This window comes from Camelus dromedarius, chromosome 2 (assembly GCF_036321535.1).
Source record: "Camelus dromedarius isolate mCamDro1 chromosome 2, mCamDro1.pat, whole genome shotgun sequence".
Lineage (NCBI taxonomy): Eukaryota > Metazoa > Chordata > Mammalia > Artiodactyla > Camelidae > Camelus > Camelus dromedarius.
The window spans coordinates 15827128-15852983 of NC_087437.1; the positions used below are offsets into that span (position 1 = coordinate 15827128).

Sequence of the window (25856 nt, forward strand, 5' to 3'; positions counted from 1 at the left end):
GTCACTGGTGGGAGGGTAAATTCGCAGAATCTTAATGAGGGCCGTTTGGCAATTTTTGTCAATTTACAAATACATTCAACCCATTGACCTTCATGTTCCTACAGGGATATTCCACTTCTGGGAATTTCTAAAAATTCTATTTCTAGGAATTTATCTTACAGATATACGTGTGCAAAGTGATGTTCAAGCTAATTCTTTGCTCCATTGTTTATATTAGCGGAAGATTGGACACAACTCAAACGTCCATCATTACGGGACTGATTGAATAACTAACGGAACATCCATACAATGGAAGAATATTCTGCAGGTGTTTTTAAAAGAAAGGGGAGGGGAAGCTCTCAATGACCTAAGTTGGAAAGATTGCCAAGATGTATTAACTCAAACAACAAGATGCGAAACACAGTGTTTTTTTTAATAGGTTAACTTTTGAATGAAAAAGGGGATAATTAGAGTCTGTATTCATCGCTGCTTATATTGGGTTGAATCATATGAAATTACCATCTTTGAAGGTCAAACTGATTGAATATTGGCAATTTCATGTGGTTCAACATAACATGTGCATAAAGAAGAGTAAAAAGAACAGATGGGAGATTTCTCACTGGGACCTGTTAAAATAAGGAATCCCATTGGTTAATGGGAAACGGATGGGACTCACTCTGAGCTAAGGCAGAACCACGGGCAGTCCCATGCCCAAGTGGAGAAGGAGCAGAGGCCACCTGTCCCTGTCCTCATGCCGGAGACCCAGGCAAGGCTGAGACAGTGGGCAGAAGGCTGGGACAGAGTGGCCCAGCAGCTGGAGGATGCCTCTGTCTCCCTCCCTTGTCCTCCCCTCTTTCTAGATATCAAGTGTAGATAGCATGGTGAGAATGAGCTAGAAATATAACTTTTAAAATTTAAAATTTTGAATGCATTTGCTTGTATTGAAAAAGCATTACCCAAGGAATGCTGATTGCTGTCGACTGGGCCAAGTGGGGCTTTCTACTTCTCAGGGCTGGGCTGCAGAGGGCCCAGGACTGAGTTCCATTAGTTATTCAACCACAGAGGGACCATTTTTCTCATGCCTAGTACCCGTTGCTTGTTGCCCAGCCTGATACTCAAGCTCAGTGAGGCTTCTAGGATCCTAGGGTCATCTGGGCAGGTGTCCTGAGGGGTCAGACACTGGGGTTAGAGTTGAGGATAGAGGTAGGTCCTGGTCTGTTCACTTCAAAACCCATGCTGATTCAGATTTCCCAGGCCAAGGAAGATCCCTGGGGCTGGCATAGTGTTCAGCTGGGACCTCGTAGGGTAACATCTACGCAGTCACTTTGCCACCATGGTCTTAATGCTGCCGACTTGGAAATTCGTTTTCACCAGCATGTGGAGGGCATAGTCCTCTCTCCAGGGCAGAGTTACACTCTCCAGGCTCCCAGAGAGTCGTATGTGGACCCAGCCTTATTGTTCATCACCCTGGGAGTGGAACTGCCAAAGGAAGTGCATACCCATGCCCTCTGGCCAGTACACCCTCTCCCTTAGGCAGCCCCAGAGGGACAGAACACCGGCACAGGAGGGCCTTGGGCAGGCAAGAATCTGAGCTACCCAGGCTGGCCTGGGGCTGTGGACCACCAGCCCTGATGTATCACTGGGTTCCTGGGGGCTGATCCTTTCCACTGAGAGAGTAGGAAGTGAATGTGTGTGTGTGTTGGGATTGGGGTGGGGGGGGGCAATGCTGGGAGGGCCACAGCTACCTCTTAGAAGTTTTTTTTCTTTTTTTTATTCTTTAGATGTGACCAGTCTCCCTTGTGGGGCACATTCCTTCATTAGCCTTATGAATACCTTGAATTCAGTTATAGCTGATTGTATGTGGACAGAGATCTTTGGTCTCCTTTGGAAAACACCACGTGTTGACATTTATCCAAGTTATATATGTATGTATGTACGTAATTTGGCAGAGGAGGGTCTTATGCTCCCTCTCATCTTCTGCCTGCATTTTACCCAACACCTCACTGCTCAGAGAACAGAAACAGCCTTGGGCAGTGTTTGGTGAAGAGAATGGCAGGACCCCAGTGAGGCTCTGTGAAACTGATCTGGAAGTACAGGTGGACGGAGCGAGCCGGAGCTGGGCAGGGGCAGGTAGGAAGCTGCTGCCGATGCTCCAGTGAGCAGCCCAAGGGCCTGGGCTGGGAGGAGCAGGCAGGTGAAAGGGAGTGAGGGTGCTGGTGGCCTTGGGAAGGAGGGAGCAACAGATTTCGGAAGATGACACGACTCCGAATCAAGCCTGGTAGTGGGAAGAGTGATGGGAAGGAGACTTAGGGGGAACATGCTTAATTAGTTCGGGATTGGACTTTCAAATTTGATTGGGTGCTGGGGATGGAGACTTCCATCTCCCTTGGCCGTCGTTCTGTGGTAGTTAATCTCAAGCTAGGGACTGAGTTCAAGATTTTGGCCTGAACTTCAGAGACACAAAAGATGGTGACTCACTCACACGAAGGGATGAATGGAATCACTTAAGAGGGAGTACAGAGGAAGTAGATGACCAAAGACCAAATCCTGGGGACTGCTCTGCCGGGGAGTGCTGGACCATGTCTCTCCCTGGGTCCTGGGCTGAGTGATGAGGGCGTCTTGAGTGGAGAGGAGGCTGTACGCCCAGGGCTTCTGAGGGAAATGCTGTGGGCGTCAGGTGTTGGAGTCCCCCTCCCATGGGCTCTGTCCCCAGCGGTCCCTTCAGCTTGTAGGGGAAACGGAGTTGGGGGCGCTAGCGGGAGGGAATTGGAACCAGCAGAGGGTGTACCCTGAACTCAGTAAGTAAAGGCCTCGTCTGTCAACGTGAAATTCAGGGAGATTTGAAGGATTCGGCTGTGGCTACAGAAGACTAGGGTTAGATGAGTCATTGATTGATGAGTTAAGGTTTAATGAAAAGATACCAAATTGTACTTAAGTGCTTATCTTTCTTCTTTCCCTCTTGTTCTTAAATTATGTATCACATTTTTAAACGTGGACATGATTAATGCTGTTAGGATCTCCAGCCTGGCTGTTTTAACAAAGACTTATATTTTAACTTAAAAAGCATAACCGAGTGGAGACTCTTACCATTTTTTGCCAATTAATCACCCGTGTGAGAAGCTCAGCTGTTCGGACCCTCAGGCCTTCTGCAGAGGCAGCTGTGCCCACTGGGTGGTACTTCACCCTCATTACGGGCAGAGTATGTCGGAGAAAACAAACTGCCCCCTGAGAGTTGCAGCTGTCATGTGGGATGAAGGAGACCAGGAAGGGGAGTGGATGTGGAGGGGGAGAAGGGGGAGAGGGAGCCCAGTGCTGATGTGGGAGCATCGCGGATGGGCTTATCTCCACACACATCGGGAGAGTCCATGGAGCTTGGTCCTTGAAGGAGAAGGAACGGTGGAGGCTTGGGGAGTGAAGAACCCAGGAAGGGCCTGACTTGCTCAGTTACGTTCACTAGACATTTACTGAGCACCCAGTATATGTCAGGTTCTGGGGATACAAACCAGAATAGGATCCGTTCTTGGCTTCCAGTTGTTTACCAGACAGTGGAGGAAGATGGACTGGCTAAACGCTGGAGGTGATATACCTGTGGCCGGTGCAGGAATAGCCATGTATATTGGACCTCCTGATGGGAAGATAATGAGTCCGCAGAGCAGGCCTGCCATCACGCTGTGCTCTTAGCCGTCGTGTGTGACGGGGCGGCCACCGGTGCACCAGACACCATGGGTCTGATGACCTCTCCCTGGAGCGATGATTGGGTGGCTTCCTCTCTTGCCTCTGCCTCTTACAAGCTGTGTACCTTGAGGAAGTCACTTAACAGCCCTGTGCCTCCGTTTCCTCACAGTAGTACTTATTTCACGGGGTTGTTGGAAAGTTCAAATGTGTTACGCAGTGTTAGATGGAGAAGAAGGAGAAGGGGAGGTCGAGAAAGCCAGTCTGGAAGGGCGTTCTCGGAAGAGGAAAAATTAGGCAGGTGATGGAAAACATAATCCAAATTGGCTTAAGCAAATGAGAAATTCGTTGACTTTTCCTAGTGGACCAGGAGGGTTAGACAGCGCCATGGACCTGGCTTCTCTTTCCCTTTGTTCATCACTCCTGCTGGGCTGATGCCATTCCCCCAGACTCTCTGCATGACCTCACCAGGATGCTTGCAGGCAGCTGTAGCCTTCCAGGGTGGACTCAATGGAAAGAATAGCAGGAGACTTTGTTCTTGCACTCCTAGGAAGAGCGCTTGGGTGGACCCTGGCCGGGGTGGGGTGTGGGGTAAGCCTGTGCGTGACCTTGAACCACTTCCTGAGGTCGGCTGGAAGCTCAGAGACCATCTCACTCTGTCCATCTTAAAACACGCCCTCTCCCGTGTGCACTTCTGGCTTCTTGTAATGGAACAAGAACTTTAAGACCCTATAAAGCATTTTGAGTGCAAAATTGGCTGGATTTTTAGTCATATTTTGTTTCTGATCTCTTAGCTTTGTCTTACCCTGTCCAAAAAGTGAACAGTTTTTTAGCAACTTGTGTTTATGGTGTCTTTCCAAAGCATTCAACTTAGTGTCACAGGAGCAACAGCTCTACTTCACATTTATACTTTATAGGTTTATTAATATTTGATTAAATTAAGTATTTATAACAACAAATACAACTGGCAAACAGGTGTGGGGACAGACATAGCAGACTCTGGGCAAGCGTTCTGTTGAACTCGCGGGGCACAAGTGCACGAGTCTCCTTGAGCTGTCACAGGGCTGTGGGCATCGGGTCCGTGCATTTGACAGAGTGAATAGAGAAGAGCCGGTAAAGCGGGCGAATCAGACAAGGTCATTAAAGAGACTTCCACTGCCCAAGTTTGCTCTCGGATGACTGGCCAGTTGCAGAGGATGTTGAGAGAGTGAGCTGGGCCCAGTGGGATGGGCGAGAGAAGAAGGGAGCCCTGGACTCCCTAAGGAGAGCCCACAGTCCACATAGTGGCTTCAGTCCCACAGGCAGACCTGATGTCCACAGTTTGTGGGCGTCCGATCTGAGCGAGGGGGATACCCAGAGCAGAGTGGGCAGGGCTGGGTGGGGATGTTGGAGGAAAGCATCCTGCCCACTCTAAGTGTATTTCCTCAGGGTGGTCCCAAGTGCCAGATTCCCCCAGGAAGGCCAGGAGGGCACTCACCCCTTTTCCCAGGGACCCAGGCAGGCACAACAGTTTTGAGTCCCACTGGATTCAAGATCTCAGGCAGAGACCAGCATCACCTAATATCGCCCTGGACCGCCTGAATCAGCTGCAGTGTGCGAGGATGACCCAGCCTCAGAAAACCCCAGCCAAAGACAGGGCTGGTCTCAGGAGCCTCATCATTAGGACAGGGACAAGGAGGCCGACCTTCCAGACTGTCGTGGGGATTAAATGAAATAAGAATCACCGAGTTTCCAGTACAGAGTAAGTACTTAAAGTGTCAGCTCCCTCTTGGCCATGCCTCCCTGGTTTTCCACTGTGGAAATGGATCTCACAGAAGTTAAGCAACTTGCCTGGTTTATCTGGTACAAGAGGGTCAGAGCAGGGCCCCGAAGCCCCCTCTTCCCCCCTAGCCCGGGTGTGTTCAAACACCAGGTAGGCTCTCTATTAGCTCAGACCCCCTCCTGCCCCTGGGACGGGTGACCTGTGACCCTTTACCATGGGTTACCGCACAGGGAGAAAGGCCTCAGCTTAATAACGTAGCAGAGATTAGAAATGCATCAGCCGAGGGAGGCCATCAAAGGCCCCGGTTACTAAAACGATGTCAGGTAACAACCTTTCAAACCAGCTGCCGCTCAGGGGAGGAGGGGAGCTGGGTAATGATTACAGCTTGGGGTCTAACATGGAGCCCATCGCTTACTCAAAACACTGCCGCTTTCTGGCCGTTACTGCCCGGGTGCCCCTGGGTCCAGGCAGGTGGGTACCTTTCATAATCGGAGCCTCCAGTGAGTCAGTTTGGCCAATTCTCTGGGCTAGAGGCTTGGCTTGGATGAGGGAGTGAGGAGTTCTGCAGGTGAAGTCCTCACACTCTGGCACTGGGGTAGGGGAAAACGGTGCTAAGCTCCAGAGGCCTTTGAGTTCTTTGTTCAAAGTGGATTCGGTTACCGGGGGCAAATCAGGTAGATGTGGGGCGGTTGGTCTGCCACCTCGCCGTGTTCATTATTTATTATTTATGAGCTTTATTATTATTGCCTGTACTGAGCGCACTGCACTTTGTAATGCAGGGCTCCCTAGGTGAGCTCAGCCAAGCCTGGGACTTTAAATACTGCCTGGACCCTGAGGACCCCCAAACTCACTTCCAGCCCAGTCTCTCCTCCCACTGCAAACACCTGATTCCCCTTTGGCCCTGGATCTCTGCACTGGACTGTTGCAGCCTCCTCGGCCACAGCATGTCCAAAACTGAACTGTTCCTCTGCCAGTCCCGGTGAATGGCCTTATGATCTGCCTGGTTGTCATAGCCCCAAAGCACGGGTTGCCTTTAATCCCCTCTCTGCCTCGTGGCCCAGTCTACCCATATACCCTGCCAGCTCTCCTTCCAGAGCACCTCCTGGATCTGTCCCCTTTTTGTCCCCTTCCCTCCACCTCCACCACCTGGTCCCAGCCCCTATCATCTTTGGCCTCCAGGTTCCTTCTCCCCCATTCCAAGTCTCAGTCAGGTGAACCCCTTCCCCATTTCAAACTTCTGTTGTCTTCCCATCACACTTAGAATAAGACCCAGCTTGGTGCCATGGCCCCCGGGATTCCACGTGCTCTGACCCTTGACCCGCTTTGCAGTATTCTGCAGGCTCTGCTGACCTCTCTGGCCCTTTAACAGAGCAGGCTTTTTCCCACCTCGGGACCTTTGCAGTTTCTGTTCCCTCTGCCTGGAAGCCTTCCCTCGGGGCTTTCCAGGACCTGCTCCTTCTCATCAGGCAGGTTCCAGAGAGGCCTTGCCACCCCACCTTAGTTAAATCATTATTAGACCACCTTGGAGCACTTGCAGTTATCTGAAATTATCTTCCTTATTTGTTTACTAACCTACAGTCTGCATGCACTGGAGTGCGGATTCTGCTCTGAACAGGGCTTAGGACCCTACTTGGAACATGGGAGGCTCTCAGTAAATATTTATTGAGTGAATTCACGAACACATGTTTTGCTAATTTCAGTAATAACCTAGCAAAGTAGATTTCATCTACTCTGTTTTTCAGGAAGTGAAAGTTGCAAAGAAATCACCTATCTTGCTTAAGGTTATCCAAGCTTATCGGTGGCAGAGGTGAAGTTCAAACCCAGTTTTGTCTGCTCCAAAACTCTTCTCCATGCTACCTTTCCAAGACAAACCTGCTTGGGTGCTACCCCCAAAAGAGAATGTTTGAGGATCCCCTGAGACGGTGTTCCTTAGCTGGCTCATGGTCACTTCTAACAGAGCAGTTACTGTGTCTGGACCCTGGGTCTTTGCAATTACCCTCCTCATCATCCCAGCAGCTGCAGGTGAGGGAGCAAGTGTGAGTGGCGGGGAGGGTTGGGTAGAATGAGTAGTGGCTGCCTTAAAGCTCTGGGTTATCCCCACAGGGACTGCATCAGCATGGCCCCGTGATGGCCAGCGGTCGGCCTCCTTAGGGGAGTTAATACAGGTAACTGCACCAAGCTATTAATGCAGCCAAGGGCAACGTCTGCAAAAAGTCCAGATTAGAATGGAACCATATGGGCAGCTATTTGATAGCAAGCATTGGATGCTGTGTCACCATGTGGTGACACAGGGGCTGCCAAATTGCCCCTCCACCCACCTCCGATGCCTGCATCTGCTCTTGTTCCCCATGTGGAGGGGACCCCTTCTGCTGTAAAATCCTTGACTTTCCGGTCCTCTCCCGTCCCTCTGTTTTCCCTCGGGTGCATTCTGGTGGTTCTGAGCCTCACTGGACACCTGAGAATAAAGGACACCTTCTCACAACAAATTGACGAAGGATGGCTTGATTCTGGGGAGCAGCTTTGCCTGCCTAGGAGGGAACCGATGATCTGCACCCCCACTTCCCCCACACCAACTAAGGGGTTCCAGGATACTAGAGTAGCTCTGATGTGGTTTACCTGGGCTCTTATGAGCACATCTGAAAGATAACTCCCGTTCCAGGGGGAGGCCCTGTGCTAACAGTCCCTCTCCTCTCGCCTCTTCCACTGCTTATAATTTGGATCCAGTACAATTAATCAGACTGTAAGAGAGTCCAGGAACATTAAGCAGAATTTGCCATTTTCATGCAAAGCTGAGAGACACGGCTATTTCACATGTAGCGATTAGACATTTTTATGGCCAACCTATCACATTCCACACCACAGATTTCCAATAAATAAAGGGAGGCTAGAACGGGGCCTGCCAGTCATGTAACAATCCAACTAACAATATCGTGGGCAGAACTGTGCTTTCTTGACATGTAATTTATTCAATTACATGAGTGATCACGTCACTCCCTGCTTAAGTTCCTTCAGTGTCTTTACATAAATTAGAATGACGATGAGGACCTTAACAGCTCCCCTCCATCCTGGTACTTGTCCAGAGCACCGTGCGAGAATATTGCACATGCCTCCTCCACCAGGCTGGGTGTCCCAGGAAGCAGGGACCGCACTATTTTTCATATCCCTTGAAGAGCACAGGGCCCGGCACCCAGAGAGAGCCTGGCGGAGGTTGGCTGAATGGATGGATGAATGAATGATCAATCAAAGACACTGGGGACAGTCGCTGGTGGGGACGGACGGGGTAGCGTCTCATGGACCTGACGTGGCTCAGGTTTCAGCCATAATTCACAAAGTGACATTTCTAGATATTGGACACATCACTTGGAATTTTCTTTCTCAGCCTAGACCCTTAAACCTAAACCATTAAATTAGAATTCTGCCCACTTAACAACCTGGGCTGGGACGTAAATGGGGAGAACATGAGCCAGTTCATGCCCTCATGGAGAGAGGAGAGGGGAGAGGAAGAGGGAGAGAGAGGAACACATGCCTCTGAGTGAGTGGGGGCCCGGCACCCACTCCCCTGATTCCCTCCTGCTCCCTGCGACCTGACTGTCTAGCTGCCCTGAGTGTGATAAAGGATTTGGCCTCAAAACCTAATTTACCCCCTCCCCCAGGTAAGGGAAGCCTTTTCTGGGGGTGTATTTGCCACCTCTGATGGTTTGGGGATTCATCCTGAATTTATCTGTATATGGATAACCAACCATAGTGGTTATCTTTGCATCTGGTCAGCATCTGAGCAATCATAGTGTCTTTCTTAGTTGAGGAAATACGGCAGTGGGGATGTAATGGAGCAGGACCCTGTGGGCCTTCCTGGGACAGACCTCTCCCCCCGTATCCTCTGCTGCAGCTCCTCTCTGAAGTTCCCAGATTACAGTATCTCATGTATATTTCCTGAGCTTTTCAGATGCTTAAAACCACCACCAAAGGGAAGAAATTAATTACTTGATGATCGAGAGCACATGGCCCCCAGACCTTCTGGAGCCTACGGGTTGATGGTGTTGACCACCGTTACCTCCACATCAACCAGTCAGAATTGTGCACGAGCTGATCACGTACCCTGTGACCCCTCTCCCTTATTTGGCCTTTAAATATGCTTTGCTGAAACCCTTCGGGGAATCTGGAGTTTTCTTGGGCATGAGCCACCCCATCCTCCTTGCTTGATCCTGCAATAAGTTTCTCTCTGCTCCAAACACAGACGTTTCAGTTTGTTTGGCCTCATGGTGCATTGGGCACATGAACTTGCCTTCGGCAACTGGGACTCACTTCTTGTTGCTGTCAGTTCACAAGTTCTGCTCACGGCTGCCTGTCGTGCAACCAGGAGGTGGTCCTGCCCCACCCCTGCCCACTGCCCTTCTGGAGAAGCTGGACTGGCACGGGGATGGCCATTGAAGGACGGTCCCTTTGTGGATCTGGGTCAGCAGGTGGTGGCGGACAGTGCCTCTTGACATCCCTGAGGGAGAGATGGTCGGGGTGGGCTTGAGGGCAGTGGGGACCCTCCTCCAGTGTGGGCTAAAGAACAGAAGCAAAGAAGAACAAGGAGGTGGCATCTCTCTCAACCTCGGATTCCAGTTTCAGCAGAGTAGCCTTTATTAGGAAGTCGGTGGGCAGGGCTTCGGCACTCAAGTTGGGCTGAGAGTTTTCAAGGAGATACTGAGAAAGAACAGGGCGTCCTCCTCTCCAGAGAAACATTGGTGGGAGCAGAAATTCAGCTGCTTCCGTGGTTGGTCTGGGTGGAAACTTGATCTCAGCAGGGCTGGTTACGGATGCTGGCGGACGTGCGGGCAGCCTGTGGCTGATTGCTGCAGCACTGCCCTCGCCTCCAGCCTCCGGGTGTTCTTTAGTGCAGTCCAGAAATTGGGATTTTTATGTTACATCTTCATTTTTTAAACATTAGCAACAGATTTTTTTTAATCGAAACATAGTTGCTTTATAATGTTGTGTTAGGTTCTGGTGTATAGTGCAGTGATTCCGTCATACATACAATACATATTCTTTTTCAGATTCTTTTTCGTTATAGGTTATTACAAGATACTGAATATAGTTCCCTGTGCTGTACAGCAGGACACCTTGTTGTTTATATATTTTGTACATAGTAGTTAGTATCTGCTAGTCCCAAACTCCTAATTTATCCCTCTGCCCTCTTTCCCCCCTGGTAACCATAAGTTTGTTCTTTATGTCTGTGAGTCTGTTTCTGTTCTGTAAGTAAGTTCATTTGTGTCTTTTTTTAGATTCCACATATGAGTGATATCATATATTTCTCTGACTTACTTCACTTAGTATTAGCAACACATTTTTAAAAACATTATATACACTGTTCCCCTTCCCGGACTCAAGGGACTCATGGCTTGTTGGCTTTAGGAGGCTGCAGGCTGGCCTGGACTGCCTGGCGGGACTTCAGTGTTCAATACCTCAGGGGCACACGGTGATTCTTGACACCTCTTCTGAAAGCACAGACTGAAGTCACTCCTAACATAGAGACACGGTCCTCTTTCTTCTTGCTGGAGAGTTTTCAGGAGGCCCCCCAGCGTGCGGGCTGCATTCATTGTAGGAGTTACCTGGAGGCCTGTGTATAGAGTCTGGACTCCCTGCTGCCGTAACTGGAGCCCCTTACCTCTTACCTCCTTTGCAGACGGAGCTGACGCCGATGCACCCCCCTGCGAGCCCAAAGTCTCTGTCTGAAGGGGACTGTCCACTTCCCTCCCCTTCCTCATCACTGTCTGACCTGGGCGGCCAGTGGGCCAGGCCTTTGCACCACTTTTGGGGGTCCTGCCCAGAGCTTGATTCATGTCCCAAGAGACTGGCCTCCCACAGGGCTTGCTGGCACCTGGACAAAGTCTTCCGGGGTGGAGACCCTGCCCAGGAAGCAAGACAGCTCAGCTCCGACTCCAGCAGGTGGCTCTGTTGGCTCCTGGGGAGAATCCAGCCTTGTCCCTGATCCCCTTCCATTTGAATCAGCCAGGAACAGCTGACCTGCCCGCCTGGTCCCTCACCAGGTCTTTGTGTTGGCAGGCAGAGGGGAGCAGAAGGCCAGCTGGGAGGGAGAGCGTGGGCAGATGGCGGCCCTGCCGGCAGTGGGGAGGGTGCACGCGGGCAGTCTGCAGAGGACTCGGCCCGGGGCTCCCGCGAAGGCTGGGGCACGTATGGACCTGTGGGGAGTGGGGGACCGGTGGCTTTCAGGGGACCCCCAGAGGCCTGGGCAGCACGGCCCTGTAGACTTGTTCTGCCTTGAGCCTCTGCATTGATGCCGCCACAGTCGCCGAAAGTTCCTCAGCACCTCTGAGCTCTCGTTTTCACATCTATAAAATGTAGATAATAACCACCTCTCAGCGTGGTGATGAGCTAATGTTGGTAAGAGGGCTTGAAACACCGTAACTTGCTACATCTAAGTGAGATGATTATTATGTTTACCTATTTTTATTCCACTTCTTGAGTGCTTATTTTTCGTCCAGGTCTTTAAAGCAAACATTTTAAAGACATCCAAAATGGAACAGGTCAAGGAAGTGGCCACAGGGCCTCTTTTCAGCCTTTGTTATCTCCGGCTGGAAGGGAGACTGTTGCCTCCTCCCCCTAACTAGCCTCCCAGCACCCAGCACAGGCTCCCTGCACCATCCTCCACACAGCCTCCAGGGGGCGCTTTCCGAAACCGTGCCCACAATCTTGTCATCTTCCTGCTCTACACCCTCAGCTCTCACAGGACGCATGTAGGCTGAGTTCTGTGCTATGCAGGGAGCTGGGCAGGAGGAGGGTAGGGCACAGTCCTGTCCCCTGGCTTATGGCCTGGGGCTCCTCTGCCTCTGCAGGGTGAGAGTCACGGCTCCCCATCTTCTGGAGCTATCCCCTGTCCCCTCCTCAGCAAGCCCCAGGCGAAACTCCCAGCGCTGAATGGCCAGTGTTGTCCTTGGGACACACTCAGGCCAGCACAGGCTGGTGCTGGGCCCCCTGCCCTCTCTGCTCCCTCCATCCCTCCTGATCTACCAGTTTCTTGCCCAGCCTGCATGACTCAGCCTTTGGAGAAAGGCAAGGGATGGATATTCCACTCAAAATAGCTTAAAGGAAAGGGGGATTTATTGATTCACAAAACTAAAAAGTTGTGTGTTTACTGGATGCAGGTGCTCAGGCAACACCAGGACCTTACCTCTCCCATCTTGTGTCTCTGCTGTCTTCCCTGGAAGCTTCATTCTTAGGCAGGACCCCAAAGTGATGGCAAAGACGGACACCCACAAGTTCAGGAGTGAAATGTAGACAGTGTGCATCACTGTCGGCTGGTTTGGGTCATGTGACCGACCATCCCTTGTGGCTGGGGGTAATGGGCTAGGATGGGGCGGATGTTTGGGGCAGGATGGGGAGGGTGTGAGCCTGGTTGGATCCTATAGACTGAGAGTCGGGGGGAGTAGTTTACTGGAGCAGAATCAGGTGCTCTTACTAAAGAAAAGGACGTAGATGCTGGGCAGCCGGCACAGCAGGTTCCAGCCCGCCTTCCCCGACTGCTTGCACCGCCCCAGAGGGTCACGTGCCGCCCACCTGGCCTGCTGCTCTTATCACCGTGGAAGGAGTTTTCCCTCTCGCGCCTGTTTCTCCCACTGCCCTGTGAGCTGGGGCGTCGGTTCCCTTCAGCTCTGACTCCTCACCACCCGATCCTGTGAGCCCATGGAGGCCCATCCTCAGGCTTGCACACAAGTGGAGTCACACTGAGAAGAGTCTGGAATCAGATGGCAGACCTGGGGTCGATGCTAACGGTAACAGGTGTGGGCCCTTGCCGTGCACACCGGTCCAGGTCCTGAGAGTCCTGTGGTCTGATAAGATCCCCCATTGGGGGCCACTCCTTTGTGTGCTGAGACTGTCATGTCATGGACGAGATGCCTGGAGGCCCTGAGCTTTGGACGAGGATGCTGCCCAGCAAGGATGGAAATGAGTGGTGCAGCTTCAGAGGAGCTGGTCTGCTCCTGGTTGGGGAGGAATCCACCCAGCCGCTGGCACCGCAGCCCCCAGGGAGCAGGGCTGGACCCAAAGCTGTGTCCCTTCCTGGTTGAGCACCTCTCCTTGTCCTCCTCAGACCCTCAGGGCTCCCTCTGTGATATCCGTCAGCCCCCTTTGATGGTAGCCGAGCTCACGCAGGACACTACCTTCTTAAAGGCACCAACTCTAGAAACAGTGTCACCATCTGTCAGGAGAAGGATAGTAGGAAAATTGTGTCTAATTACAAAAACCCCAAAGTGTGTGAATAATTCGTTCACCTCTTTAACAAACTGTAGGGGTTGAAGGTTATTCCCTGTAGCAACTTTCCCTCCTGCACACGTGCTTTCCTGTGGGGGAGGGGAGGGGTGGCTCCACCGTAGGGGCTGGGGACTGTGTGTTACCTGCAGCCTCTTGTACCCGTGGTGCCGCCCCCCTACCTGGGGACCCTGGGGACGCTGTGCCTGGCAGTGTCACGCATGGAGGCAGGGATTCAGGTGAGACCCACTGCAGTGTCCTTCCTCTTTCCCTTCAGCAGCAGGAGTGGCCCCTCCCACCACCAGTTCAGCCCTCAGTGCCACCAGGTCAGGTCGGGGTGAATCACACGTAGTCCCCATGGGGGTGGCTGGGGGAGGGCCAGCCCGCCCCCACCTCTGCCTCTGTGTGGAGATTACCACCAGCCCCTCAGTGATGGTGATGGTGGACACTGAGTGTCCCAGGTGAGGATGGCCTCGGGAAGGCTGGGACTTCCTGGAGAACCTTCTGGCCCTGTCTCATTGATCTTTCTGAGGGGTATTTGTATATCGTGAATTCAGAACAAGTTTCAGGCTGTTCTTCGAGCAGTTTCTTAAGAAAATGGCCAAGTGAAATGAGCTATTCCGAATAATTCATTTTCCTTCTTCCACGTTTAAATGTGCTCTTCCTTTAAATGGAGAAGCAGCCAGATGTGGAATGGGGAGAGTTGGCGGCTCCCATTAAAGTTATTAAAGGACAAAGAGAGGCTGGAAACCCCGTGAATTAAAAAACTATTGTGTTGGTGGAGGGAACTGACCCCAGGGGCCGGCATCCGCACCCCTGGCTAGTGAGAGGGGAGCTGCTCACTGAGCACCAGGTGAGTCCACAGGGTGGGGGTGCTGAGCTGCCAGGGGTGGGGCTCTCCAGGCTGTGACTTCCTTTGGCTTCCAGACAGCTGGTGGGGAGGGAGGATTTGACCCCTTTGTGGTAACTGATTACAGGATTAGGAGGTTTTCCCAGCCGGGAGCCCAGACACTGAGGGCAGAAGGGACCTCCAGGGCCACGAAACCCAGGGTTGCTCTGCACGTCTGTTGTTCACACACTAGTCACCTTGATGAGCTTTTGCCATATGGCTTTACTACCTGTACCATTGCTGACTCACGTCTTAATAATTTAAGTGCATTCATTTGTAAAAGAAAGTTTAAATCAGTCTAGTACATGGAAAATTGGACATATGCAATCAATGGAAGACCACTGTCAAAATGAATCAGATGAAAAAAAAAACGATGTGAAGCTTTAGCAAAAATCTAAAGCTGGTTTTCTTGTATTTGAGTGCCAAGTGTTCAACAGCTGTTAAAAAAAACAAATACCACATGCAAACTGAGACTTTCTCCCTTATGGGAATCAGAAGGATTGGAAAGAAGTTAAAAGAGGCATGCATTTCTCCCTAAGTCATTCAGTATGATTTAGTGTGGTGTCTGGAGCAATCCTAAGATTGCTTTGAATGTTACAGCGGTGCCTGCCTCCCCGCTCACCCGGGAATCTCTGCTTTCCCCACCCTGCCCTCTTTCCTATTTCCCAGAAGGTGTAACTGAGGCTTATAGAGAGAGTAATACACCCGGGGTGCCCAGAGCTGACCAGAGAGCAGAGTCCAGGTCTCAAGACTGGGAGACTGGAACCGTTGGATCATTGCTCAGCCTGAGAAACCCACATCTGATCCCAATTCCAAGCCAGAAGCATTTACCAAGCAAAGATTCCATCAAGAAATGCAAAGGGTGGATATTCAGTGGGGGAAATTGGTCTCATTTCCTGAGCTTTAGGGGAAGGGAATCAAGTTTGGATGAAGTTCTGAAAGTGATAAGACAGGTCGGCAGAGTTGTCATAGAATGATTTATATCAAAACCTCGCCCAATACCATCATTACCAACAAAATCAAATCCCAAGTGGGCACTGGCAGGGGGCGGGGTCTGACTGGTAGAGATATAAGTGAGGCTGGAAAAAATCCACATACCCCAGAGGACGTCTCAGAGTTGGAGAACAAACGATAAGGCCTTCTCTGAGCATCCAGGATTCCTATTCCCTGATAACCACCCCAAATGCTGGGCTTTTCCTGACACCGTCTTGCACTCTCTGTTCTCAGCCTTTTGCATTTGTGTCTTTTGCTTGGGGGCTGGAAGAGGCCTTACAGAAGGAAACACTCTGCCTTGGTCTGAACTGACCTGCATGCAGCAGGCTGGACAATAAACACAGAACCGAAGGTGACAAGGACGTTGCTGCCCTCCAGCCGTGGAAGGACTGACCGGGAAACATGGGGGTGCCCTGTGAACAGACCTGGGCTGCTTTGCTCCAGGGCTTCTGTGGAAGTGTGTTTCTGCAGGATATGTGCTTCTTGGTGACACTTTTGGGTTATGAACAGTCTCTTAGGCCAACAAGGGAGTTTTGCTGAGGAGACACAGGGCTGGTTTGTCCACTGCAGCGGGCACCTGTGGGGTGCAGCCCATGGAAGGTACAGGATGGCTCCACTCTCTCTCCTCTGTCCACCCCTCTTGCCACTGGCCTGAAGGGTTCCCGGAGCCAGCCAACTGGCAGTGGCCACGTGTTGTCCACCCAGCTGGGTGTTCTTACTGGAGACAGCAGGAGCCCTCCACATAGCCAAGAGATGGCCCCCACTACTTCAGAGGGCTGGCATTGAGGGCCCATCACCAGGGACCGTGGGCAGACAGCTCGGGCCCATCACTCCTCCACCGAGATCCATCTTCTTGGGTCCCCCTCGGAGCATCCAGCCAGAGCTCGGCCAGGGAGGCTGCAGGGGGCGAGCATTTGGGCTGCCGGGCTGCGTGGCGAGGCACTCTTCACTGATGAGAATCCCAGATGTGTCCTCACAGGAAGGTTAGGCAGCTTGAAATTGGGCTTCTGGGTCCTTCTTTCAAGAAGGAAGAGATGTTACTGCTTTGTCTGTGAGAGGAAGAGGTGACGTGAGAATTACCACCTGGCCGAGGGTTCTGGGACTTGGGGTGCAGTTAAGGGGAGTAAAGCTGTTCATCATTGGAGCAGCACCATTCTCACACTCACTTTGGCAGATCAAGGGTAGCAGAGGGGCCCTGGTCAAAACAGTTTGAGCGCTGCTCTCGTGGGGGATTCTGCGTAGACAGCCTTCACTGGCTGTGGGAGGGCCTTTTGTGAGCAGTGGCTCAGAGCCCTTGTATCAATGTCCCTAATGCAGGGAATAGCATCTCCCGGGGAGGCAGAGGCCGCAAAAGCTCCGTGGAAAGAGGTGGGGTGTGTGTGTGTTTCATGTGGATGGGTGAATCAGGTGTGTAGCATGTGCATGGCAGTATGTTTTACGTAGCTGTGTATGTGGTGTGATGGGGCCTGCAGGTATGTGCAGGCAAATAGGGGCTGGGAACTGTCAGAAGGGAGAGCCCACCAAGAAGCAAAACACAGCCCCCAGGCTGACTTGAGAGAAAGAGGCCTTGGTGGGTGATGGATGACATGCATCCCCATTCCAGAACTACTTCACCTGGGGCCCCACTCGCCTCAGACTGATGGGGCCACTGGAGAGACCTGCTGGCAGAGGCTGAGTGCCAGCTACCTGTGGAGCTGGGTCAGAAGGGACCTCTCTTTATAAACCAGGCAAGACCTACAGGGGCGGGAGTCTTGGCCAAGGACGATGACACGTTTGTGTCCATCAGTGGAGTTCCTCAACAGACATCCACACCAGAATGGTAAATAAATGAATAGTTGAATTCAGTCCCTCAACACAAGCATCGATCTTATTTTTAATCCTTGGAATTCTGACTTCTTAAAAAGAGCTTGCCTTGTCAGGCAGTAGCAGAGAATGTGGAAGGGGCTGCCTTAACGCCTGGCCATAGCCAAGCACAGATTCCTACAAAGATGACTGAGCAAATGAAAAGAAGGGTTTGCAGAGGGTTAATAAAGCTTTATTGCAAAAACCAAACAAAGAATTCATGGAATGATATGATAATGGGGAGCTGTCCAACAATATTCTTTGGGATGCATCCAAGACTGTAATCAGAGGCAAGCTAATTCAGTACTAATTTCAGGGAAAAAGATGAGGGAAAAAGGGATAATTAGAAAAGAAAATGGAAACACTAGAGGAATCACATAAACATAAATTAGGTCCCAAAATACTACCACAATTAATCACAGCCAGGGGAGAATCAAATCTCATCCTATCAAGAAGAACTGAATATTTCATAAAGTATACAAAAGAAGGATGAACCAAGAGGCATGCAGCCAGCCATAACTAAAACAAAAACACAAACAAACTAAAAAAAAATTTGTCAGAAATTAACAACCGAAATGCAAGAGAGAAATAACATCTTCATTAACCAGTGGGGATGAAAAATGGACTCAGAGAATACAATGAATGCTCATATTCCTCAAAGCCCAATCTCTTTCTATTGAAATTACAGCCATAACTTTCAAAAATCTTTTTTTATTTTTCCTCTCTCAGGAGCAGAATGATTCATTGGATAGAAAAAAGAAAAGAGAACAGAGGAAATAATTAAAGCTATAAAAAAAATTCCCAATTACGAAGCATCCGAGTCCAGATGGCTATAACACAGACTCACTATGAAGAATCAACGTGTGTGTGTGTAACGGGGCTGGGGTGGGGGTGCGTCTCTAAAATGATGGAGTTGGAGACCTGGAGATGGATGTGCCGCAATTAGGACTTCTTAGGACTGGAAGGGAACATCCCACACATCAACACTCGACTCTGAAGGTGGGGAAACAAGCCACATTCTGTTCCAAGGAGCAGAAACTGGAAACCTGTCCTAAGAAGAACAACTGAAGCAATGAGGACCGACTGGAGAGGAAAGATCCCGGAGGCAGACGTGAGAGTCACAGCAAGGAGAAGGGCCCCTTGTGCAGAGTTTGCACTGAGTCTCTGATTTGGGCCCTGGCTGTCTTAAAAAGAAATGTCCCAATGTCCTGCCCTGGGAGATGCTGAGCGCTCCATCCTGAGCAGAGGTTGTGCAGCCTCTTGGCAGAAGTGTTGAGGGGGACTCCAGTACTGAATTGGAAAGGTCCTTTTCAGCCCTTGTGTTATTTAATTCTGAGAGTGTAAGTGGGACCAACTTCACACTCTCCTAGAAAGGACAAGTGTTAGATTTAAGATTTTTGGAGGAGGAGAGGGTTCCTTGGCTAGCTTTTAACAGCTGGCCATGAACCCTGAGTTAGCCCTCAAAAAATAAAGGACACTGTTTCTCTCATGAAGAGGAATTGGAGGTGGTGTGGACCAGGGGGTCACTGCCGGTTCTGAGACTGGACCTTCTCGAGTAACCTCTGGTTACGTGGAGCCTCTGCAGCTGCTCCCTGCAGGGCGGAGATGCTCAGAGGGCAGGTGTTGCCAGGCCTTGGAAGAGTGGGGCGGAGGTCAAGGGAGAGTAGCTCTTAGGGTCCTTCCTGGTGCTGGGTACTGTGTTAAATGCATTTTATGCATCATCTCATAGCAACTCTATGAATTAGAGATTGTTTCCCTTGATTTAAGAGGTGAGGAAATGTAGTGCCCATGAACTTAAGGGCCATACTGCTGCTAGGTGGTTGGAGGATGGGATCTGAGCCCAGGTCCATCCACTCTAGAGCTGTAAGCACGGTCCGGTGATGACTCCCATTCTGGCCTCGATGCGTCAGGGCCTGCAGCCGTGGTCGGACTCCTGGGCCGTGATGTCTGAATGTCCGAGCAATGTTCCAGTGGCTGAGTCCCACATGTCAGAGGCTGTGGTCCCCCTCAGCATGTCGGAGAGCAGTGGTGGTGTGGAGAAGGCAGGATTTGAATGGTCCTTGTTGGGCAGGGCACAGTTGGAAGAATTCTGAGTCCGTGAGCAATCACAATTCTATTACTTCCTGAAGCCTCAAAGAAGCCTTTTGTATGCATATGCTTATTATAAATAAATGAGTGTAAGCTTTCTTTTAACTCTGAAAACACATGCTTGAAGCCACAGCTGCTCAGATGCCGTTCCTGGGGATTCAGAAGTTCATTTGATCAGAAGGTGGTCTGTTCTTGCCAGAGAGGATGGTGGGTTCTAATTAGCTGGGGTTCAAAGACTGAGTGAGCTTTGGACACCATTCTGTTAGTTAAACAAAATATCAAAAAATCAGCATAAACAAGCATCAGGATATGAGTTAATAATACCATTTTCTTTCAAAAGATCTCAATGACCCAGACCGTATTTCCTTTGGCTAATTTGAATCTTTGTATTTTAAGAGGCCAAGGTACTGGGGCATTGGAATAATATAAATGAGTTTCCTCCACTGTGTAGGTTGAACTGTGCCGTACCCACACCTGACACGTGCGAGCACAAGGGAGGTGCTGGACCAATGAATAGAAACTGAGCGATCCATCTATTTAGACCTGATCTTTGGAATTGCATTCAATCAGTCAACATGCGTTTATTGAGTACTTAAGTAAATAAAGGCACCCTGGACTTGACATCAGCCCTTGGAGGAAACACAAGGAGCGGATGCAGCGATTCTCATATTGCAGGTCTGAGAGGATGGCTTTGTTAGAAATTCCCTGAATAATTAAAGAAAAAGGTTTGGATTCTGATGGTGCAGAGTTCTCTCTGCTTTTTGAGAAGGTTTTAATAAGGAGGGACAAAGAAGATGTGAAAAAAGATCCAAGAACACCCAGAGATGGACATCTGAGATGAGAAATGCACTGGGTTGGACTGAAGGAAGATGAGGCACTGCAGGAAAGTTGAGTGAACTCAAGGACATAGTCCAAAAGGAGACACAGAGGGATGGATGGCTGAAGGGTGATGAACAAACCATCAGTGAACTGTTTGCATTAAAAACAACAACAAAATAGTACCATGTGTAATGGCAGGAAATATAAACAGCAAAAAAAGTGCAGAATGAAAGTGATAGCCTCTTTCCCCAGTGTGCACCCCGCTGTCTTCCCCAGTGATAGTCACTGGTAGCAGCGTCTTCCCTCCTTCCTTCCCTCCCTCCCTCTTCCTTCCTTCCTTCCTTCCTTCCTTCCTTCCTTCCTTCCTTCCTTCCTTCCTTCCTTCCTTCCTTCCTTCCTTCCTTCCTTCCATTGAAGTACAGTCAGTTACAATGTGTCTTTCTTTGGTGTACAGCACAATAACCCAGTCATGCATACACATACATACATTCATTTTCGTTTTGGTGAGTTTCTTGCGATTCCTTTCAGAAAAGCAAATATGCCCATAGCCACCTCTTTGTATTCGTAGACCTGAGAAGCAGCTCCGCGTTCGAGGACATTGAACCAGCAGGTGACAGTCAGATCATCTTCTCCAGTTCTGTGCCTCCAGGACTCCCTAACCAAACTTCCTTATGTGCCCTCCAAGGAATTTTGCAGAACATAACTGATAGTGTGAGAAAGACGGGTTCTGTGGCTTAGAAAGTTTGGGAAAGCTTGGGGACAATGAAGTCAAGGGAGGGGACAGAGCTATCGCTGACTTGGCTGAGCTTCAGACTCCTGGTGAAGGAGAGAGAGCGGTGTTTCCCAGTCTTGGATCCAGGATCTCATTCAAGGAAGCGGGTGTGTTATTACTACCAGGGTGCTTCCAGAGTCTCTTGGGGGACCCTGCTCTGCCAACAAATGGGATACAGTGACTTGACTGGAAACAGAACTGAATCTCCAGCGTGGTTGTGTGTGGGTGGCGTGAGAGAGACAAAGTCACCCAGCTTGCAAGTGATGCTCCTTTCCAATTGGTGAGGACACCGGGGAGGAAATTGGGAAACGGGGGGAAATAATTAGAGACACAGACTCATGGGGCAACAGACCCAGGATAACAGTTATCCATTGCTGCATAGGAACCGCCAACCCCCCCAACTGTAATGGCTTAGGACACCAACAGCAAATGACTTCTCATAATTCTGAGCACTGGCTGTGTCTTTTCTCCTCTGGTGTCACCTGGGCTCACTCCTGCAGCTGCATTTAGCTGGAGGGTGGGGGCTCTAAAGTTGCATCACTCTTGTGTCTGGCAGTTGGTGCCAGCTGTTGGCTGGGGACCTCGTTCTCCTCCATGGGGTCTCTCATCTTCCAGGAGGTGCCACTGGGCTTCTTCATGGCACAGTGGGCTCCGTCCAGGCAGAGGACAGGAGTGGAAGTTGTCAGGCCTCCTAAGCTGCCTAATTCACACATCACTTCCACTGATGCTGTCAAATTGCAGCAAATTGCAGGGACAGCCCAACTTCAAGGAGGTGGAGAAACAGACACCATCTATTGAGGGAAGGAATGGCAAGGTCACATTATAAGAGGCATAGACTCTTATAAGAGGGAGGCTAGATTGACTGGGAGCTGTTATTGTAACCATCCACCATGTGGGTTTGGGACAAAGGGCAGCCAGAAAGAGAATGACATTTGCACAGGAAAAAATAGGAAGTATTTATTTTCATTTACGTCTTTTGGTGTTAGCTCAAAGGGTACCAGAACAGCTTGTTATAAATCTGAATGATGCAAAGAAGTTGTTTCGGGAGTGATGACGGAGGAAAATCAAGTTTCTGTGGTTTTAACTCTGCAGCATGACCCGTTTGGTAAGTTAATGAAAGGCTGAGGATGAACGAGACTATGTCCGTGAAGCGCTTCTAGCTCCCTGTGCAGAGAGGGCTGTATCAGTGTTGGAGGAGTCATTAGACAGCTGTCAGGATGCCGCTGGACAGAGGGCAGGTCGTATTTTTCACATGGAAGGGTTGGCTTCTGACTTTCAGGGGCCTCCCTGCCTGGATTTGTGTTGACTGTTTCATCCACTCCTCTTGGCAAAGAGTGGAGTGAAAACTTTTCCAAGGAAAGGATTTTGCGCTGGGAGAGGACTTGATTGAGCTCCTTTTGCTGGGTGCGTTTGGTGCGCTGGGTGAAGGGTCCTGTGGAAGGTTCCCACCTCCAGCGCATCCTTGAGGATGGCCCTTCCCTGAGGGCAGCATGAGCACGGCCACTCGGGGCAACTGAGGCTGGCTCGGCGCGGGCAATCCTGTCCATGTTGGGGAAGGAATGCCCCCTGAGAGGCAGCATCTGTGTTTGCACACAGGGGCAACCAGCCAGACCACCGGGGACTTCCCATGACCGGGCCGGACCCGGCCTGATGTGCAGGTCACTGACGCTGGGACTAGGCCAGTCTCAGTTCCACACCGACCCGGGAGGTGTCATCAGTGGGCCCCACCCCGTGAGGGAGAGGGATCCTCTAGGGTCCCTCGGCCTTGGTGAAAGCATTCTATGGGCTGATCCCTTCTAGGAAAAGATACCCCTCTTTTCTGGAAGTAAAGTATATTCTCCTGGAGATGTCCATCTTACCCATATGTAATTTAGCTTATTCATCAACATTCCGGGCACAGTGCTGGGAATGGACACATCACAGTGAACAAAGCAGACAAAATCTCTTCTCTCCTAGAGCTTCCGAGAGTATTCTAGAAGGGGAAGGAGGCCAGTGCAGAGGCTCTGAGGGGAGGAGTGTGGCAGATTCCAGTAGCAGAGAGAAGGTTTGCTCAGGAGGGGGGACTGAGTTTAGGGCCTGAATGCTCAAGAGGTGGGCCAAGGTAAACTCCTTAAGAGCCATTTATAGGTCCTGGTGAGGAATTTAGATTTTCTGCTGAGTGCAGTTGGGTGCTGTGGAAGAGATTTAAGCAGGAGGGTGAATGGATGTGATCTATATGTTTAAAAGATCCTTCGAGCTGTTGAGTAGGGAAGAAAGAGAGGAATCTGTGGGGAGGGGACCAGATGCAGGAGGCCGGGCCTGAGGAGATGGTGGCCTGGGCTGGGGGATTATGAACAAGCATGTATTTTTGAGTAGACTGCAAATTCTGCCTTCGTTGCGACAATACAGCTTGAGTCATCAATGAAGTGCTTGCCCCCATGGGGCCACTCTGGGCTATGGTCCCAGACCCCCAGTTCCCTCGTTCACCACTGTCCTATCACAGGGGATTCTTGGGTGAAAAACTACGCGAAGCACTACCACACAGAAACTATTGTGTTAGAACAGGTAGGTAGCCCCTTGGAAAAAGAAAGGGAGGGTTATTTTGAAACTTTGTATTTTGTTCCATTCATCTACCTCTTTCAGTGCCAGAACCGCACTGTTTTTGCTGGCTATGGTGTGACAGTATGTTTTAATACCTGGTATGACTGTTGCCTCTTCTTCTTTCGTTAGTTTTCCTGGCTACTCTTGCTTGTTTTACTTGCACTAAAATGTTTTGAAAATGTTTCAGATCTAGACAGAGTTTAAAGAATAATGCAACACTTTAAAAAAAAGAAAGAAGGATGTGTTGTAGATATTGATCGACCTACCACTCAGCTTCTGAAATATCTTCCAATTTCCTCTGCAAATGCGGAGGAAACCCCATCCATCTCATCTCAATCCCTGCCCTGCCTCCCACCAGGGTGCCCACTGAAGCTGGTGGGTTTTTTTGGTTTCCATGAATTGTATTCACTTTTAATGCCTGTGTATGTGGGCCTAAACAAAACAGTAACCTAGATGTTTCTAAATTTTGTACAGACAGTATTACACTGTATGTGTCCTGCGGAACCTTGTTCTTTTCCCCCGAACTCAACATTACGTTTGAGAGATTCTTCCAAGTTGAGACAACGTGCTCGCGCCCATTGTCACCGCAGCTGTGTGGTGTTTTGCTGTCTGAAAATACCAATTTATTCATTTTCCTGGTGATGGGTACTTAGCTTGTATATAATTTTCTACCATTATAAACAGTACTTCGATGGACATTTCTAAGAATTTCCCCTTGGGTCTTTTGGTTCTATACTGAGGAATGGAATATCTTGTTCATAGGACATCCACTTGTTCCGGCCTCCTAGACCGAGTCAAATTGCCCTTTGAAGTGTGTATACCTGTTCGTTTTCCTGTTTTAATTTTAGAATTAGCTCCACTATTTCTAAATGAGCATATAAATAAATAACAGGTTCATTAGATTAAATGTATAGATTAATTCAGGAATACTTAACATTTTATGATGTTTAGAATTCATTTCCAAGAGCATAGAACTTATTTTTTCTCTTAGTAAGCATATCCAGGGATTTTGTCCTTTTTGTTACTATTGTAAATGAGGGTTTTCTCTCCCATTGTGCCTACCAGTTGGTTGTTGGTAAATATAAAATCCATTGCTTTCTAGATATCACTTTGGTGACCTGTCCTCTTACCATTAAGAATAGATTGCAAGTTGGTTGTCTTACGCTTGCCAGACATATAATCATCTTATCTACTAATGTGGACCATGTTTGTCGCCTCCTTTCTCCTTAATACAACTAATTTCCTTTACAATAGTCCTATAATTGTTGCGCCTTCTGCTCCACAACACTGCTAACTAACATGGTAAATTGGGACATTTTTGCCTCATTGCTAATTTTTATGGGGAAAATCTGGTGTTTTTCCATTAAGTATTGAGAAAGATATATATCATCATGGCAGAAAATACCCATCTGTCTCTATTTTATTATGAGTTTTTTGAACATCCAGAGTGAGTGTTGAGTATTATTTATTGCTTCTTCAGGGTCCACTGAGATGCTTAGATGATGTTTGGATCTAGGACCCTCAAGATTGTATCATGGATTCTCTCATATTGAACCACTCTTGCTTTGTAGTGAACCCCGCTTGGTCCTTCAGTGTGTGGCTGGGTTCTCGGCTAGTACTTTATTAGCACTGATGTTCACAAGCAGATTGGATCTCAGAAGCCTGTCTGGGTGCTGGGGATTAGAGTCCCCCTTACAGCCTCAACACTTATACGAAGAGGCAGTTCTCATGATTCTTTGGGTCCCCAAATGTTCTACAGAACTTCAGCCTTTGAGAGACGAGCTGCATAAAGTCTTGTCACAGAGGATGGCATCTCAGGAAGGGGGGGGGGTCTGTTCAGAGTCCCTGGCCGTGGATCCTCTCTCAGCCTTCTCTCTGCTCTGTTCACTGCTTCCGTAAAAGCACTTCGCAGCTTTCCAAGCAGGTTCTTTTTTTTTTTTTTTCAGAGTTTTTTTTGGATCCAGGAGTGTATTTTTCCAGAGAAAGGATTTTCTAAGTGGTAATTGAACTACTGCTTCTTCCTGGCCTTGAAACCCCTTTACTGTTTAGCGTCCCTACCAGGGCTGTGGGGGTGGCCGTCCCAGCCACAGCTGCTCACCAGTTGTCGCAGTCTTGTGACAGGAACCTGGGCTGTGTTCCATGCTGGCATCCTCCCCGGAAGCTCGCCCTCTGTAACCCTGGCCAAGCGAGAGCGTCTGTCTTCACCTGCA

General features: G+C 49.7%; 1 protein-coding gene across 1 annotated transcript in view; it reads left to right on the forward strand.

Moving 5' to 3' along the window:
- EPHB1 (EPH receptor B1) overlaps positions 1-25856 on the forward strand; it is a 408729-nt gene that overhangs the window by 63260 nt on the left and 319613 nt on the right. The window lies entirely within an intron of this gene.